Here is a 19,203-nt window from a genome sequence, read left to right as displayed (position 1 = left end):
TTCCACAGTTCTTCTGGTCTCGATTTCGTTGAGTTCTGCTCGAATCTTTATTAACTCCCTTCTTCTCTTGGGTGTAGGATCTATTTGCTGTTTTTTCTCTAGCTCCTTTATGTGTAAGGTTAGCTTTTGTATTTGAGTTCTTTCCAGTTTTTGAATGGATGCTTGTATTGCGATGTATTTCCCCCTTAGGACTGCTTTTGCTGCATCCCAAAGATTTTGAACGGTTGTATCTTCATTCTCATTAGTTTCCATGAATCTTTTTAATTCTTCCTTAATTTCCTGGTTGACCCTTTTATCTTTTAGCAGGATGGTCCTTAACCTCCATGTGTTTGAGGTCCTTCCAAACTTCTTGTTGTGATTTAGTTCTAATTTCAAGGCATTATGGTCCGAGAATATGCAGGGGACAATCCCAATCTTTTGGTATCGGTTCAGACCCGATTTGTGACCCAATATGTGGTCTATTCTGGAGAAAGTTCCATGTGCGCTTGAGAAGAATGTGTATTCAGTTGAGTTTGGATGTAAAGTTCTGTAGATATCTGTGAAATCCATCTGGTCCAGTGTATCATTTAAAGCTCTCGTTTCTTTGGAGATGTTTTGCTTAGAAGACCTATCGAGTATAGAAAGAGCTAGATTGAAGTCACCAAGTATAAGTGTATTATTATCTAAGTATTTCTTCACTTTGGTTAATAATTGATTTATATATTTGGCAGCTCCCACATTCGGAGCATATATATTGAGGATTGTTAAGTCCTCTTGTTGAATAGATCCTTTAAGTATGATATAGTGTCCCTCTTCATCTCTCACTACAGTCTTTGGGGTAAATTTTAGTTTATCTGACATAAGGATTGCTACCCCTGCTTTCTTTTGAGGACCATTCGAATGGTAAATGGTTCTCCAACCTTTTATTTTCAGGCTGTAGGTGTCCTTCTGTCTAAAATGAGTCTCTTGTAGACAGCAAATAGATGGGTCCTGCTTTTCTCATTGTCATTTTGATTTGCATTTCCCTAATGATGAATGATGTTGAGCTTCTTATTGTGTATCTCTTGGCAAATTGTATATTATTTTTGGAAAAACATCTATCTATTCAGGTCCTCTGCCCATTTTTAATCAGATTATTTGTTTTTTCTTTATTTTGAGCTGTATAAGTTCTTTATATATTTTAGATATTAGCGCCTTATGTGATGTATCATTTACAAATATCTTCTCTCATTCAGTAGTTTGTCTTGTCATTTTGTGGATGGTTTCCTTTGCTCTGCAAAAGCTTTTTATTTTGGTATAGTCCCAATAATTTAATTTTGATTTTGTTTTCTTTGCCTAAGGAAACATGTAAAAAAATGCTTCTATGGCTAATGTCTAAGAAATCACTGCCTATACTTTCTTCCATGATTTTTATGTTTTCAGGTCTCAAATGTAAGTCTTTTATCCTTTTTGAGTTTATTTTTGTGTATGGTGTAAGAAAGTAGTCCAGTTTCATTTTTTTGCATGTAGATGTCCAGTTTTCCCAGCACCATTTGTTGAAGAGACTGTCTTTTTCCCCATTGTATATTCTTGCCTCCTTTGCTATAAGCTAATTGACCACACAGATTTGGGTTTATTTCTGGGTTCTCTCTTCTGTTGCATTGATCTAAATGCTAGGTTTGTGCCCAGATGATAATTGTTTTGATAACTACAGCTTTGTAGTATCTCTTGAAATCTGGGATTGTGACACCTCCAGCTTTGTTCTTTTTTTAAAAAAAAATATTTTATTTATTTATTCATGAGAGACACAGAGAGAGAGAGTCAGAGACACAGACAGAGGGAGAAGCAGTCTCCTTACAGGGAACCTGATGTGGGACTCGATCCTGGAATTCCTGGATCTGGTCTGAAGGCAGGCACTAAACCATTGAGCCACCCAGAGGTCCCTGTTCTTTATCAAGATTGCTTTGGCTATTTGGGATCTCCTGTGGTTCTGTACAAGTTTTAGGAATATTTTTTTCTAGTTCTATAAAAAACATTGTTGGTATTTTGACTGGATTGCATTAGATCTGTAATTGCTTTGGTTAGTATGGACATTTTAAGAATATTGATTCTTCCAGTCCATCAGCATGGAATATCTTTCCATTTGTTTGTATTGTCTTCAATTTCTTTCATCAGTGTTTTATAGTTTTTGGATTATAGGTCTTTCACCTTCTTGGTTAAGTTTGTTTCTCAGGTTTTTTTATTCTTTTTTGATGCAACTGTAAGTGGGACTGTTTTATTAATTTCTCTTTCTGATACTTCATTATTAGTGTCCAGAAAGATTTGTCTATTAATTTTGTATCCTGTGACTTTACTGAATTCATTTATGAGTTCTAGTAGGTTTTGGTGGAATCTTTACGGTTTTCTATGTATTTATCATGTCATCTAAAAATAGTAAGTCGTACTTCTTCCTTACCAATTTGTATGTCTTTAATTCTTTCTCTTGTCTGTGTGGTTAGGACCTCCAGTACTATGTTGAATAACCGTGATGTGAATGGACATCCTTGTCTTGTTCCTGATCTTAGAGGAAAGCTCTCAGTTTTTCACCTTTAAGTATGATGTTGGCTGTGAGTTTTTCATATATGGTTCCTATTATGTTGCAGTATGTTCCCTTGAAACCTATTTTGTTGAAAGTTTTTATTATGAATTTGTGTTGTACTTTGCCAAGTGCTTTTTCTGCATCTATTGAGATGATCATATGGTTTTTATCCTTTCTCTTGTTAATGTGATATGTCACATTGATTGATTTGTGAATATTGAACCACCTTTGCATCCCTGAAATAAATCCCACTTGATTGTGGTGAATAAAGATGAAGGAAAGCTTCCAAGTTCATTCTACAAGCCTGGATTACCCTGAAAACAAAATCAGACAAAGACACTACAAAAAAAGAAAACTACAGTCCAGTATCTCTGGTGAACATAGATGTAAAAATCCCCAACAAAATATTAGAAAACCAAATCCAACAATACATTAAAACAAGAGATCTGTCATTAATTTTTTTATTAATGGCTTTATTTATTTATTTATTTATTTATTTATTTGAGAAAGAGAGCACTCGCATGAGCAGGGGGCAAGGACAGAGAGAGGTAAAGAAGCAAACTTCCCACTGGGCAGGGAGTGCAATGTGAGGCTGGATTCCAGGACCCTGATATCTTGACCTGAGCCATAGGCAGATGCTTAACCCACTGAGCCACCTATGTGCTCTGGGTCTGTCTTTAATGTTTGCTTTTCAGAATTTCATTAGAAATGAAAATATTCAGGAGAATATATCTATGTCTATGTGTGTGTTTATAACTATATCTGTATTCATATTCATCTATGTCAGCATCGGAATCACAGCATGAGCACACCTGACTGGTCATTTTCAGCCAAATGAGTTGATTGTGAGAGCAGATGTTGAAGGATCAAGTGTAATTCGGCACCTACAAATGCCCAATTGATTCTATTATTGAAATAGATTAATGTTGGACTTTGGGCTATTAGGTAACCACTCTGTGTATCAGTTCCCTCATTGCAAAGTATTAATATAGTATTATAGCCTACCTCCTTGGGATGTTGGAAGATTAAATGAGATAATGCATGTGAAGAGCTTGATATAGTTCCTGGCACAGAGTAAATGCTAAGCAATGCTGGATATTAAGGAAATATGATTTCATCATATTATAAACATTTGATTTTAACTTTTGGCAACAAGAACATTAGGTATCAAAAGATTAAAAATTGTTTTTCTAAAAACATTAAAAATTACTTTTTTCTACCATGACTCTTTCAAGTTAAAAGGAGAGACCAAAAAGTGGACTCTGAAATATTTTGTCTGTGAATTTGAGTTGTTCATAAAAGTCCACCTAAGTAATCTCAGCTATTGCTAAGACAGCATAAAGAAGTAAATCTTTCCATGACCTGGATTCTAGCTACAGTTTTCTGCTAACTAGCTATAGGATTTAGAAGTGACATTAATGCCTGGGTCCCAGCTTTGTGAGTTCTACCATGAAAGAATTTACTAGACAATCTCTCAGAGTCATTTTAGCATTCAAATTCTAATATTTAATAACTTTAACAACATGCGAAGTGGACATACTTTTCATACGCATAAGGGCTAAAAAAACCCATTCAATATTTCATGTAGACTTTTGTACCAGGTCATGTACATAGCAGGACTTAGAGCACCCAGAGGTTGGAGACACAATCCATGCCCTCAGGGAGCTTCTGATAGCAGTGTGGTTACATTCCTGTCGGTGTTTGCATATTTTTAAAAAATGAAATAACAGGAGGCTGTATTTCAAAATGTTGAGGAAAAGTTAGAGGAGAAAGTTAAGTTGCTAAAATTCTCATGATGATTCATTAAAAGATCTGGAAACAGGTATCTCATGTGTTCTGTGTTCATCCTCTTGGGGGCTCCTCTGTCAGAACAGGCCAGATTCACTTTCCAGACACTTAAAATGTTGCTGTCACAAATATATCTCATATCAAAGAAAAGCTGCTGGTCATTACATGTTACTTTCTTAGAAGATCAGAATCCATGAGAACATATAAAATATTAATGCTTATAATCACAGGGGGTACCCACATAGAATGTTCTTTTAGTATGATTAAAAGACACCTGAAGGGGGGTCCAAAGGAAAAGAAAAGTCAGCTTTTAAGTTAAGGTGATAGAAGTGAACATTGACCCCCGCCCCCGCCCCAGATCAACTTTCTGTGGGCATCTCTGCATGATTATCTTTCCTCTTGGACAGAGTTGGGTCTGGCAATGGGCCCTTCCTTAGTTCTAATCTATGAGGCAACATTTTCAAAAATTATTTCCGAGTTATAATGCTGCTAATATTTTTATACCAAGTTGCAATCAAAATAGCTTGCTAAATTTTCAAATTGCCAAGACTCTTTATCTCTGTGAATTTGCCTTGCAATACAAGTCTCAAGCCACAAACTTGTGCACATACATCATACCATATACAACCGAGCATAACCCTGTGTAGATGGGACTGTCTGAGGCCTTCCCAGACCATCCTGAGGATGTGTAAAATTCCTTTTGCAGCATTTTCCCTGTTTTTGCAGACTCCCGTTTCACATCTATCATATGCATAATCATATCAAGCTGTGAAACAAACAATACAAAACAAAACAAAAAAAAACCTTGAAGTTGATATGCTTGTATACATTAGACATTTGATTTTGTAACTAGCTGGAGGGCTAAGACCATGTAGAAGACCTTAAATTCTTTTCCCTGGGCTGCTTTTAATCATGACCTTATGGTACAACATTTAAAATCCTGCTCTTCCAACTTCCTTTCCTTCGACCTTTTAGTCCTGTGTCAGATTTATGATGCTTATGAGAGGCGATATAGTAAGGTATAGAATGCCCATTAAGGGATTATTTTCAAGATTGTGATTAGTTATATTAACAATAGTTCTTTTTTAAAGATAAAGTTAATTTTGATAACATATTTTATTTAACCCAGTGTCTTAGTTCAGGCTGCCATCACAAGATACTGTAGACTGGGTGGCTTCAACAAGGAACATTGCTCACATTTTTGGAGGCTGGGAAGTCCAAGGACAGGGTGGCAGCATAATTGGATCCTGCTGAGGGCTCCACCTTCAAGACCTAATTATCCCTTAAAGGCCCTACCTCCAAATACCATCACACTGGGAATTAGGGTTTTAACATAAGAATTTTTCTGGGGAAGATACAGAAGCGTTTAGTCTATAGCACCCAGTATATCCAAAATATTATAGTTTCAATATGTAATCAACATGAAAATATTAATGAGATACTTAAATGTTCTTTTTATATTAAGTCTTCAAAATCCTCTGTGTATTATACACTAAAAGACATCTCAAAATGGATGCTAACTTTCCATCAGCATTACTTGAACATTATTCATGTCATAAAATTTACATTTGAAAAAGTAAATGTACAAACCCAAAATGTCCTAAACATATTGAACGTCTTCCAAACATTCAAATACAAAAAAAAAAAAAAAGTAGCAAATACCAGTCTTTAGATCTAAACTTAAATTTAGTACAGTCAAGTAAAATTTAAAATTCAGTTTCTCAATCACGTTAGCCATATGTCAAGTACACATATGATTGGTGTCTACCAGAGTGGACAGCATAGAGACTTTTTTATTTTACTCATATCTGGTTAGACTTTACTAGAAAATAATATTTAACTCTAGAGTTAAGAGCTAAGGAGAAATAGAGATAACTTTGAGAAACAAGGAATGTCACTCCCCAAAATTTAATATTTTATACGTTTTGTGAGAATATGATCTGCAAGGTAGGAAGTGGCTTCGTGTCCTGTAGAGAATGTGTGATTTAGGAATTGTTAGAGAAGCCCTTCTCCATCTCAAACCACAGCCAGACATAATGAATAGACTTCAGCTCTAAAGGGAGAGGTCGTTTAGCTGTGAGAAAAGATTTTTTCCTATTCTGAATAGGAAGTCATGAGAGCTCTGTCCCCTGAGCTCATTAAAATTCGGGCAAATGTACCTCTGTCTGAGATGATTTAGTTGCAAGCTTCCAGAAGGACCAAGGGATTGCATCAATGTTCTCTCAAGGTCTCTCTTCCTGCCTGATTCTCTGATTCTTGGATAACCCGTGGGTAGAGAGGCCACATGCCAGCTGTTTTTAAATGTTGCTATTGGAAGAACAATTAATCTGTCTGATTATGTGACTGGCTCTATAGAGTTTTCTTTTATTCTTCTTGCCTGGGAATGTGTTAATAATCGAGCAAGTGTTCAACTATGAAATTAGGAAAGTTCTGGAGTGGTAGAGGAATCCTTTCCATGGCTAAAAGTGTGATCAAGGTCAATTGACAGTAAATCCCATGTGAGTCTCTGAGGGACACACACAGAGATCTCATTTAAGTGGTCTGCAGAAGACTGCTGAGGCCAAGGACACATCCACATTGAATTAAATGCAGAGTCAACCCATTGATCCCACTTGGAAATCATCTTGGGTAGCTTTAATTGTTTGCAGTGTAGCTGAATCATGAACAAAAAGAGCATCTTGGATCTGGACCTAGATTGAAGCATCCAATTCTCTATAATATCAGTTCTAGTTTAGTTTATCTTAGAAGGTTCATTAATCCAGAGTACTTAGGACTTGCCAGTTCTAAAAGGAATGATTATAGAAGCTGGAAAACATCTCTGGCTGATGTCATCAAAACCTTTATTCCTGGATAAGATTTAGTTAAGGTTTTCCCTAAACCATTTTTATCCTTGGTCCAGGGAAGTCTGAATTATTAAATGTTATAATTGCTTTTAAAACATTATGTATATGAAACTGAAACTTCTCCGTGTTTTGGCTGAGATTAGGCGTGAGTTCTCTGGATGAGACAGTTGTTAGGAAACAGTGGTGGCAAGGACATCCAAGTTGCATAACGACCCTAGTCCTCTTGTGGAGCTGAGAGTAAATAAAAAGTAGAGTCCAAAAAAGGCAGCAGTCTAGGATTTGCTCTGAGGTTAGATCCCATTATACTCCTATGTGAAACATGTATTCATTTAAATACTGTTTTGGTGAGAGAGTGCTGGGGAATTTTGGCCCTTGGAACATATAACGCAGTGACCAAGTGCCCCAGTATTGACCTTGTTCCTCAATATTTGACTTACCTGAACAGATGCAAAATGTTAAGTTTGATAAGTGAACAGCTAGGCAAACTTGTGAGAGGGAGTAATTAAATAGCCAACCCATATTCACTGCTGCGTATCAGAAATCAAAACATTTAGAACTGGAAAGTATTTCCCTGGTGCAGGAAAAGGAAAAGAGGAAGGTCCACACTGTAGGCATGCACAGCATTCCCATGAGATATCACAGTGGAGGATCTCTGGGTTTTATCTTGACCTCCAAGGTATCAGGGCTCTGAATATTGGGAGAGGGTAGGGGGGTAGTACATTAAGGAGAGTATGTTTCACATTTAAATGTATGTTCAGCTGTACTTAAGAGCATGTAGTGGAACAAGCATAAGAGAAAACAATGAGTTCTGACTGTGATACCAACAGCACTACACTGGAACCAGACTTGCCCAAGCTTCAGAGAGAAAAAGATGAATTAGAAAATCCAGCTAGTTTATCCAGACTCATTATTTTATAGTCCATTGTTTTACAGAGTCTTAGCAAAGCCACAAGGGATTTCTCCTGTGGGACTTTTTGGTCCTCAGGGATGATGATCTGGCCTTAAAGTAACAATAGTTACTTTCATATAATTTACTCTATAACATTGAGCTAATGACAAGACCTTTTATGTCAGTGACATTGCTAAATCTGGTACTCTAGAATAGTTGCTGTGTAGGGATGTGAAAAACAAGGTAAGATGAACAAAAGAACTGTTAACTTCATCACACTAAACCCAAAAACAAAATAATTTTTAGCTAATGTATCTTGACCTGGATTTTAAGCCAAGTCTTAAATTAGTTTTAAGAATAACAAACATATCGTATCTCTGAATTGTCTAAAGATTCACGTTGTCATCTCCAAAGTTTTCCACTACAGAGATTTATGCTGTCATTAGATCTAATTATGAATTAGTGATTGATTCATTTAGGGAATAACTCAACCAAATGGCAGTGAATTGAAAAATGAGCAGGCCCTGAAGGGACACATTGGCAGTGATAACTAATTCTATCTGCTGATGGGAATCAGCATAGGTCATTCAGAAAATAGCCCTGGATGGAACAAATTATTCACCTTCAATCCAATCCATAGTGAGTGGTTTCCTTAGCCTTGCACTACTGACATCAATTAACCCTCATGGCATTCTTTAATTATTTGAAATCTCCAGGCATACCCCATCCTTCTAAGGTAGCTATCCAGAATTTTCAAATTTGTTGTGCTTTCTTTGCAAAGGCTTTAAACTAAACAGTTGTACTATTTTCACTGTCTAGTCCTTTTATTGAAGTTTTATTCATTTATTTAAGAGAGGAGGGTGAAAGACAGAGGGGGAGGGAGGAGAAGAAGAAGGAAAGAATCCCAAGCAGACTCCCCATTGAGACTGGAGCCCGACATGGGGCTCTATCCCGCGACCCATGAGATTATGACCTGAGCCGAAACCAAAAGTCAGGTGTTTAACTGACTGTGCCACCCAGGTGCCCCTCACTCTTTATTCTTAAGAGCACCCTGTCCATCCCATGTTGGTGACTTGTTTGCTGCCCTACTGAGTATATCTTGAGATTTTATAAAATGAATGCAAGCCTTCAACAAATTCTTGAGATACTCTAGGTTAATAGCTGCATTAGTTTGGTGATGTATATGGTCGTATTAAAGATGTATTAATTGCACTTAAGGATTGATTTTATGAGAGAGTCCATAGGAAAGAGCCTACACAGAACCAACTATTGCCCTGTCATCTATCTCATCTTTTACAGAGGCTACTGTGGTGGGGGGTGGTGTGGAGAGACCCTCGAAGGGTAAATGATTCCATATAAATTTCTTCAATTGCTAACAGCTTTATAATTCCTGCTGTGAGCTATCAACTACACTCCGATTAGCTTTAATGGGGAGCTCGGTACCGAGAGTTCTGCCGCAGAACCCCCTAAGGAGAGCTGATTATATATTTTTTTTCAAATGCTTACTAAGGGATGCATACTTAGGAGTGAATTGTAACCTTTTCAAAATTGACATTTCAAAAGAAAAAACAAATACTGAGTAACAGGTGGAGGAGGAGGAGGAGGAGGCAATTGCATACATAGAGGAAAGGATCACATCAGAAGGACCCCTTGTTCCTAACAAGCATTCCATTGAGTGAAATCACCTTTTTTGCTCTCTCTTCTTTTTTTCCATACCAGTATCTTGCTCTTCTTTGGAACAGAATAGCATTTGGTGCTGATTAGAGGTGTTTATATCAAAACTTTAATTGGAAGAGTTCCTGGCGTCTTTCACTATATAAATAATTGAAAATTATATTTAATTTATTTTTCTCACCCATATTTTATCCATTAAAAATTTAATAACATTATTTTACTATCAGACACGACCCAAGTAAATGGTTTCAGGACTTGTTAAGTAAATTCCTATATTGGACTCCTGGGTGGCCCAGTGGTTGAGCACCTACCTTCGGCTCAATGCATGATCCTGGAGTACTGGGAAAGAGTCCCACATCAGGCTCCCTGCATGGAGCCTGCTTCTCCCTCTTCCTGTGTCTCTGCCTCTCTCTTTCTGTGTCTTTCATGAATAAATAAATAAAATCTTAAAAAAAAAAAAAGTAAATGCCTATAGTTTTTTTTTTGTATATTTTTTTATTGGAGTTCGATTTGTCAACATATAGCGTAACACCCAGTGCTCATCCTGTCAAGTGCCCTCCTCAGTGCCTAAGTTTAAGTTAGGTCCTTTCTTAGTATTTTCTCCATATATTACACATGGAAGACAGCTTTCCATGGTAAGCATACTCCTGCCATGGGTATAACCACACCGTAATTACCAATCTTCTCCATTTCTTTCTCAAATAGGAATATAGCACTGTTGTTTCTTCTATTTGTCAGGACTGCAAACATAGAGTTGTCAAACTCATAATATCTATACTGACTTAAGAATCAGGAATTAAGAATAACAGGAACCTGAAACTTCTCCATTGTCTCGGAAGCAGTAGAGGTGGTCCTGCCCTAGAATGGGAGCAATGGGGCATGGGAGAGCTACTGTGGGAACAGAAGAGTTAGAAGTTGAACTGGTGCTTATGGAAAGTTGCCAGACAGGCCGAGGGATAAGATGTGGAAGTAGAGCTATCTGAAGCAGGAAAGAGATGGCCAAGATTTAGAGAATATTAATCTGACAGCAGTGTTCAGCAAGAAAGATGGCAGGATTGAGGGCCTAGGATTGGAGAAATTAATGAGGAAGAAAACACAGTGGTCTAAGAATGAGATAAAAGAACTGCAAGCAGTAGGGGTTGTACAAGAATATTAGAAGGATACCATAAAATAATACAAAAGAATTAGTTACAGGGTGACTAAATATATCTGGTGAAGGTGTAATAGAGTCAGAGATGATGCTGAGGTTGCCTTCTTAGAGGGCAGGGATTGTGTCCATCTCACTTTGTATTCCTGATGCTGAACATAGGATACACATCACCCTAACACTTAGAACACATGCTAAACAATCCATATTCATGCTTGAAATGAGATAAAGAGAACTCCAAATTTCTCTATTACATAATAATACTTTATATATAGGCGAGGTTGTGGAGGGAACTAACAAATTATGTGAGTGGAATCCCCCTTCTCCACTATCTTACCACTATTAATAATATGCATAATTACTTTTATTATGTAAAATAATCAATAACACATTTTTGATGGGATATCAGAAAGAGGAGCCTATTTTGTGAGGAAGATGATGAGTTTTATTTTAGAGTTTGAGTCAATTGTAGGTCATTTAACTGGAAATGTCCAGAAGGTAGTTTAGAAAGCAAGATCAGAGCTTTAGATTTTGATTGTAGTTGATGGGGAACAGGGCTAGTGGAGGACAAAACACAGCTGATATCCCACAAACAACCCTGCCCCCTGCCCAGCGTGGGATATGTGTGACCTTCCTCAGGAAGTTTCCAATTGTCTTAATGCCTTGCACAAGGGAAAAACAATCTTTAACTTGACAATGGCAAGGCCTCCAGTATCCTGTAGGTCTTCCTTAGCATATGAAAGTTTTTTTGAAATCTCCCTTTTCCATACCTCCCCCCACTCCCAGGTATACAATCAGCCACCCTCACAAGCCCAGGGCAGCAGCACTTCCTGCCCATGCCAGGGATCCTGTCCCTATGCTTTAGTAAAACCACCATTTTGCATGAAAGACATCTCAAGAATTCTTTCTCGGTCATCGTCTGGGGACCTCACTTATATTCTAAAACTTCACTATAGAGATTTATTTTTCTCACTTTTTCTTTCTTTCTTTCTTTCTTTCTTTTTTACTGATTTATTCTTATATAACCCATCTCACTCCAAAAGGGATTTGAGGAAGCTTATAAAAAACACTAATAGGGATCCCTGAGTGGCGCAGCGGTTTGGCGCCTGCCTTTGGCCCAGGGCGCGATCCTGGAGACCCAGGATCGAATCCCACATCGGGCTCCCGGTGCATGGAGCCTGCTTCTCCCTCTGCCTGTGTCTCTGCCTCTCTTTCTCTCTGTAACTATCATAAATAAATAAAAATTAAAAAAAAAACACTAATATTATCACCAAATGAAATAAATTCATGGAAAATTTTGTTGGAGAGAGGGGAGAGGGTATGAGTAGGAAAAAAAACAACAACTGTGCCAAGCACAAGTTTATTCTATCACTCTGTTTTGCATTGTTGTCAGTGGTGGTCACACATTTGCTTGTGTGGTCAAAGCTTCCCACTGGAAGCTTTGGTCAAAATAAAGAGGAAAATATCAACATTTATAAAAGTTATAGAGTAGAGAAAATAAAATTAAAACAGATGTCAAGAAGTACAGTTTTCTTACAGTCCCCACAAGGACATCTTTCCCATTGCAGCTACAAAGGAGCCATTATATAATACAATGGAGAACAATGAGAAGAGCATTTCTCCCTGTACTAACTATAGTGGAGAATTTCACAAAACCTTTTCTTAAAATGTTCCTCAGTGCATCCATTTTACCAAATAGTGCCATTGGGTTTGAATTTATCTTTTAAAATTATTTTTTTTATTGTTGTCTCCTTACACTAGCTCATAAGTTTATTGAACATTGTAGGGGTTGAGGAGGAAAATTTCCCCTTACCCCTCAGAATTCTTCTGGCTGGTTCAAGAATTAAGTTGACAGGAGACAAATTAACAGAAGAAAGTCAAAGGTTAATTACTTACATAAGAGGAATCCGTATAAACATAAGAGATTCCAAATAAGGTCAGGCAAAATGAGGTTTAATGATGTCCTGTGCTAAGGAGAGGGATGGGAGTCTGGGGGCACAAATGAGAGGAAGGCTTTTAACAGGAAGGTGAGAGAAAATGGTTAGAAGACAAAGGCTGCCCCATATATAGATAAGTTTCTTAGATAAAAAGGAGTCTGTAAATAGTTCCCTTCCCTTCTGGTACAGGCCCCTCTTTCCAATGTAAATTTAGGCAAATGAGGGGGAAGTATGCCCTGAACCTGCTGGGTTTTGATTGCTTTTAAATCAGAATAATCATGCCAAAATGGTACATTTCCAGGATATTTGTCCTAAACCCCTTCACATTTTACTTTTTGTTCAAAAGAAATTTTGTCTTATCTTTATATAGAACAACAGCTTTTCTTCTGAACATGAATATAACCATTTAAAGAGCAATTTGTAAATAACCTGGAGAGCTGAATACATATACATGGTCTGACTTCACAATTCCAACTTTGACGGATAGACCCTATGAAAACTCTCACACATACACTAAAAAGCATACTGGCTGTAATGGGGAGAAATCGAATGCAATCAGTTGACCTTTCCATAAAAGGTTTGCTAACTAAATTAGCTAATTATTTAGAAACTTATCATATATTTGTCAAAATGAATGAGCTAGATATACATATATCAACATGAATAAAACTGGAAACATAATACTGGAAAAAGAAGGAAAGTTGCAAAAAAGATACATACAGCATGATACCACTCATATAAGTGTTTGAAACAAAATATATTATATATGGCTTACATATATACTTGAATATATAGTAAAAATATAAAAATATACATAGAGATGATGGACTCCAACTTCAAACAGTGTTTACCCCTAGAAAGGACAAACAAGGAAGTGGTTGTGAACAGGACATTAGCTGCAATGCTTTATTTATGCCTCAGGAAAAGAAAAGGAATCCTGGTATGAATATAGTGATAAGTACATTATATGTATTTGAAATAATTCATAGTTAAAATAAAAATAGAGAAAATAAGATGAGATGATTTAGACATTAATAATTTTCTCCAAATATTCATATTAAGATTTTATCAGATGATGTCATGAAGGTTAAATCAACTATATAAAGCTTATAAAGCAATTAAGATCTATGTTAAAACTTTCTTAGATATTTACAAGATTGTTGCTAGTGGTCTTCTTATCTAAATTTCAAAAATCTGAGTTAATTATCGATAGAACCACAATTATATTTTCCTATCTATGAATTCAAAGATTTGCAGGGAATGTAACTCTGTTCTGACACAGGGTGAAAGCATGACAGTTGTGTATAGTTAGTGAAATGAATATGTCTCATATTGAACTTTTGAGTGGGAATCAAACAACAATTCACATTAAATAACTGGCAGTTTTAATAGGGCACAAGTTACACTGTGACTTTTAAAACACCTTCCTTAAAAAAAAAACAAAAACAAAAACAAATAAAACACCTTCCTTTTGTGCCCAATATGTACATCATACCCAGGTTTATGGGGCCGTACCCCATCTGAAGATTGTGTCTGGTACATTGTATGAGAGGGATTGATCCTAAGAGTGGATCAGAGAGGGCAACCTGCAGGAAGAAAGCCCTGGAACCTATGGAATGAGAGAAAGATTGAAAGAATGAGAATTTGAGTGAATGAGCACAAGATGGGAAAGGAGGGGCATATATAATAACAATATTCAGTGTGCAAGACTAGTACAAATATAGAAGGATGACTACAGAGAACAGAATGAGGGGGAAAAAATTTTGGATTCTACAGAGAACCAGAGTTGAGCTCAAATACATAAGTACTTTCTAACTTAGAGCATTCCAGAAGTGGAATGAGCCCCTACACCAAATTTCCCATCATAGCAAGAAGCTGACTATTAATTAATTAGGAGCATTTTAAAGTAGAATTCTGCATTGGAAGAGAGGTTGAACTGGATTCCCTCTGATTATTATATATCTGTTCACGTACAGAGCAACATTTTAAGTAATGGATTGTTTGATTTCTTTGTAGTACTTGACACTAGCTTCCCAGAAACCAGATCAGCTTCTAAGATATTCACAAAGGAGTATTTAGTGTTATTTAGCATTATTGATCTCCAAACTTTACTTTATGAGGAAAACAAAAATGCCATGATCTTGTGTAAATATAGAACCATAGAACATTAGGTCTAAAATGGACTTCATGTGAAAAGTGAGAAGCCCAGAGTCTTCAGCCCTTCCCAGGGCTTTTTAGTTAGTAATGGGCAGAGCACTATTCCTTGATAAAAGCTCCTCAGTTCTTTCTATCTTGGTTAAAGCTAGGCCCATAGTAATCTGTATTTCAACAATGACAGCAATGAAAGTCTCTGAAGCCACCCTCCTGCATCCCCCAGCCACACACTTCTTGACATGTACTCCCCCAGATGAACCAATATTGGGGATCTTGCCTCTGTGGCAAGCATTAATTTCATTGCCCTCCACTCATATTGCAGCATCTGGCATTTCCATGTATGATCACACCAGTGTCTCTAAGAGGTAAACCTCGGTCTTTCTGATCCTTAGACTGGAATCCCTTTATGGAATCGCCAAACCAGATGTAGAGGAGCTCATGACTGCATATGTGACAATCCCATCCAATCAACCTCCCCACCTGGGCTGTGGTGAAGCCCAGAATCTCCCATCTCAGTTTCAGCCAAATGACTCCACAATCAAAGGACTGGACCTTTGGTGAAAGCTAAGTAAATGAAGCAGCCAGACCTACTCTTTTGAGCATCACCTTGAGGTTTACTGCTTCCTCATTTTTCTTTTTTTCTTTTTTTGTTTTTTGTTTTTTGAGATTTTTTTTCTTTGCATTCTTGTCTTATGGCTTTACTTTAAAGAGCAAAATGCAATTTAGTATGGTAATATATGTGACTGCATCTTTCTCTCTCTCTCATTATTTCAGCATAGGAAGTTTGTCTATTTGCATAAATCCATAACACTTTCATTTCAATTATTGGGAGGGCAAACACAAAATTTCATGATAAATTTAGTACATCTTGGTGCATCAGACAGGATGTGATGAATCACTGAAAGAAATACATCCATCTTTTAACTCCTTTGCCACTCCCCAATAGTAGCAAAACTGGAGGCAGGAAAAAGCTTTGTATATCAAATAAAAAATGCATCAAGTATTTAAAGAAATAGAATCTACACAGTACAAATAGGTAGGACATATTTTGAAAGTCTATCAAATGTAACAAGTAATCTTGATTTTCTAAAGTTGATACTTCTGCTCTTGCATTCAAATCCTTGGACTTTTTTATAGGATGTTGGAGTTGAGATCAACACACAGTGGACTTTAATATTTTCAAAAGTAAGGGACAGTGGTACTTCTTGCATTCAAATCCTTGGACTGTTTTATAGGATGTTGGAGCCGAGATCAACACACAGTGGGCTTTAATATTTTCAAAAGTAAAAAAATATATATATATATTTTCAAAAGTAAGGGACAATGGTAGACACTCCTGATTAACCTGAAACTTGAACATATTACATAGCAATTGTAACTCTTAAAACTTCAGTTGTCACATTTTGTTAGGGAGGTAACTGCTATTGAGAATGATATAAAAGGAGAAAAATCTCCATATCACACTTTCTGTTTCTTCAGGTAGGTTATACTCATATTTCAAGTCTATCTTCCATTCTTAAAGATTAGAACTTAAAACATTTAAAAATAAAATTGAAAGAAGTCACGATGTGCAGAAATAAAAATGAGTCATGTCATATAAACAGAAAATATGTATTAAGAGCTTAGACCCTTATATTCACATTCCTTAAATATAGAGGATTTTTTATTAAATTTAAATCACTTTATATTTGGATTTTTTTTTCTCAATTTGGGAAATGTATCTGCCACATCTTGATAAACGCATTCCTCAGAATGCTAGATCCCAGAGATGCTGCTGCTTTTTTTTGAGTGTGTTGTTAGGATTCCAAATGCCCTGAAAAATCAAATACAAGATAGTCAAAAGATGAATGAAAACAAAGGGAAAAGCAAAATTATTTTATTTTGTTTAATATATCTTTACCCCAGTTGACCGTTCTAGATGAACTTAGTTTTAAGGCATTACCTTTAAATAGTATGTAGACAACTTTGTAATTTTTACACATTATTATATTTCCTTTTTAAAATTTTGTTATTTATCAGGAAACCATCCACTCTATTTTATTCTTAAAGCATTTTGAACATTTATTTTTCTATCACAGTGAAGGCCTCATAAAAGCTAGTAGCCATGCGGACAGGGACTGGCTCTGTCGATCATCCTTCAGAGTTCCCTTGTATGTAACAATTGCTTCTTTCAATATTCTCTCCTGTCTTTAACTTTTAACATTTTAATTACAGTAAGTCTTACTGTGAGTCTCTTTGGGCTCATCTTCTTTGGAACTCTGAGGGCTTCCTGGACCTTATATGTCTTATTTCTTTCCCCAGGTTGGGAAAGTTTTCATCTACTATTTCTCAAACAAGATTTTTGCCCCTTTCTCTCTTCTCCTTCTGGGACTCCTACAATGTGAATGTTAGTCTGCTTGATGTTGTCCAAAAAGTCCCTTGAGTCATTTTCACTTTTTTTTTCCTATTTTCTGCTCTGATTGCATGAGTTCCACTGCTTTGTCTTCAATATTTTCTTCTGCTTCATCCAGTATGCTGTTGAACCTTGCTAGTGTATTTTTCAGTTTAGTTATGGTATTCTTCAGCTCTGTGATTTCTCTTTGGTACTTTCCATCTCTTTATTGAGGTTCTCACTGTGTGCATCCGTTCTTCACTCCAGTTTGGTAAGCATCTTTATCACCATTACTCTGAACTCTTCATCAGGTAAATGACTTACGTCCATTACATTGAGGTTTTCCCTGAGATTTCATCTTGTTCTTTCATTTGAACATATTCATCTGTTTCCTCATTTTGCTCATACTCTTGTTTCCTCTGCGTTGGTTCTATATAGTAGATGAAACAGCTATCTCTCCCAGCTTGTAGGAGTGGTCCTGTGTAGGAGATAACCTTGTCATTCAACCCTGGCCCTGCTCTGGTCTTTCAAACTTTTGTGCTTACCCAAGCAGCCTATTGTATTTTAATAGCTCCCAGTAGTTGAGGGTGTGCCAAGACTTGTCCCTAAAGGATCACAGTCAGCACCTAGATTCAGACTGTTTGGAAGCCAGACTCTCAGGCAGCAGCTTTTAAAAGTACAAATATATCTGTTCTGTGGGATCACAAGTGTAAGCCCTGCTGGCCAGGTCATCTGATGGTGTTTCCTGGGTGGCAGTCATAACACTTAGGGCTCTAGATAGTGTATAAGCCCCTTCCTGGGAGGTACTGGTAAGCTGGCAGGTAGAAGAGCACCAAGATGGTATTCATAGTCTACATTCCTTGAGAGCACTTCCATAGTTTACTAGATGTGTACCAAACCTGAAGCTTCAGGCCAGGCAATGAGGCCTCTTCACAGAGAATCTGAAGGGTGTGCCTCAGTCTACTGTCTACACAGTGCCCTACTGGTGGTAACCTGCCAAGAATCATCTCTTCAGTTGCTACAGTCCTGTGGGACTCAGAAATGCAAGCCTCCCTGCCACTAGAGCTATGTGGTCAAGTGGTGTCCCCTGGGTATAGTTGTAAAAACTGAGGTGACAGATGTAAAGACTAGCCATGTAAGACTTCCTCCAGGAGACACTGGTGTTCTGGAGTGTGCAGAGGGAGAAGATGAAGGCAGTGCCCACCCTCCACGCTCTCTGGAAAGGATTACACTCAGTTCCTAGATAGGCATTTAATTAGAGGCCTGCAGCCATGATACTTAACTAAAAGTCCTCCTTCATAGAAAGACTGAGCTCCTGGGTCTCTACTTCTTACCGTGCCCTGGGTATGGTAGCTATTGTGAAAACTCTTTGTTGGTTACGATCCTGTGGGACCCACAGGCATGAGCAGCACTGGCCGCCAGAGCCAGACAATGTAAAGGCATCCTCTAGCTACAGCTGCAAATATCAAGGAACCATACAGGGGTCTGATTTCCTTTCTAGGTGACATCAATTATTACAACCCCATGGGCACACATCTGGTGTACATAAGCCTTCTTGGTCTCCAGAGTCAGACAGACAAGAGAAATCCCCTGGGTGGCAGCCCCCCAGATCAGAGCACCAGATGTGTAAAAGCTTCCTTCTGGGAGATACCGGTGCTCTGGATCACAACAAAGGGAGAGCATAAAAATGGCATCCACCATTCTCTGTCCCCAGAGAATGTTCCAGCAGGCTCTTAAATCTGTGTTAAATTAGATGCTGTACTTTGGGCATCCCGGTCAACATCCTTTTCCTAAGTTCTGTCTCTCTGCTACATCAGCCTTCCTCACTGACGAGGAAGTTGTGAGGATCAGAGTTAGGGAGCCA

The 19,203-nt window shown here is 37.4% G+C and overlaps 1 protein-coding gene and 1 pseudogene across 3 annotated transcripts in view; one reads left to right on the top strand and one right to left on the bottom strand.

Moving 5' to 3' along the window:
- LOC140619895 (putative charged multivesicular body protein 4B-like protein CHMP4BP1) overlaps positions 1-18,346 on the bottom strand; it is an 89,362-nt pseudogene extending 71,016 nt beyond the window's left edge.
- NKAIN3 (sodium/potassium transporting ATPase interacting 3) overlaps positions 1-19,203 on the top strand; it is a 619,999-nt gene that overhangs the window by 265,972 nt on the left and 334,824 nt on the right. The gene's annotated exons all lie outside the window — the stretch shown is intronic.

Source organism: Canis lupus, chromosome 28, assembly GCF_048164855.1.
Source record: "Canis lupus baileyi chromosome 28, mCanLup2.hap1, whole genome shotgun sequence".
Taxonomy (NCBI): domain Eukaryota; kingdom Metazoa; phylum Chordata; class Mammalia; order Carnivora; family Canidae; genus Canis; species Canis lupus.
This window is presented reverse-complemented; position numbering and strand designations above follow the sequence as displayed.